This window comes from Octopus bimaculoides, chromosome 2, assembly GCF_001194135.2.
Source record: "Octopus bimaculoides isolate UCB-OBI-ISO-001 chromosome 2, ASM119413v2, whole genome shotgun sequence".
In the NCBI taxonomy this organism is placed as follows: domain Eukaryota; kingdom Metazoa; phylum Mollusca; class Cephalopoda; order Octopoda; family Octopodidae; genus Octopus; species Octopus bimaculoides.
The window spans coordinates 16,013,702-16,014,727 of NC_068982.1; positions in this window are offsets into that span (position 1 = coordinate 16,013,702).

The window sequence follows — 1,026 nt, forward strand, 5'->3', positions numbered from 1 at the left end:
AAAAGAGTAAAAGAGTAAAAGAGTAATATTTCTAATGGATTTAATAAAATTAGATTTTAGATGTTTTGCAAAAGGAATTATGACCCAAATGATGTTATACTTGTTTTCTTTATTATCATAGTGGTTTATATTTTGTGGGTCATTTATTCTTACATATGGTATAGGTTTCTTTTTTTTTTCTATATTATTTCTAACTTTATTAATATGATTTATGCAGTTAAAGAATTACTAGAAGGATGAGATTTAGTTGAATAAGTTTTATTTTTTAAGTGTGTAGGTTTAACGTTCTTATACCTATCTATAGTTATTTGTTTTCGGTATTTATTGTCCGTATACTCGGGTTTAATTACATTTACAGCGTATTTGGTGATTTGTGGGTTGGTAAAATTCGTGTTATTCGTTCCATTAGTGAAGTTATGGTTACGGTGCTCATATTTATAGAGTTTATTATTATGATGTTTATCGTTGTAGGATTTGTGTCTGTTGCTAATGTATTGTTGATTATTATTATTGAGAGAATTTAATTCTATGTCGGGGTCTTCTGATTTACCAGTTGATGTGGGTTCAGTAATAAGGTTGGTATTGTTTTTATCTAGATAATTATTGGAATAATTAAAATAGGTGCTATTGTTTTTGTTGTACTTAATTCGATATTTGTATCGTGCCTTCTTAAGTGATAATGAGTTCATTCTACTTTCTAGGCTAGAGGCTAGATTTTTTTTATATTATGAGGATGGTTGCTTTGTTAATGTATATATGTGATATTGTTGTTAGGTTTATGGTAAGGTTGATAAGATGATGTATTAAGGTTAACGTTAACGTCTAGGAAGTTCAATGAGTTGTAATCTTTTTCAATGGTGATGTCAACTCCTTGGTTTTTGAAGAAGTTGTGTAATCTTTTTTTTATATAGCTCAAGTTTTCTGTTGGAGGTATTTCTAACTAAAAAAAAACATACATATACCCTGACTTTTTTTCCATATATATCAACTCGTGTGTTCCTTTTCAATCTTTATATTTATATATAT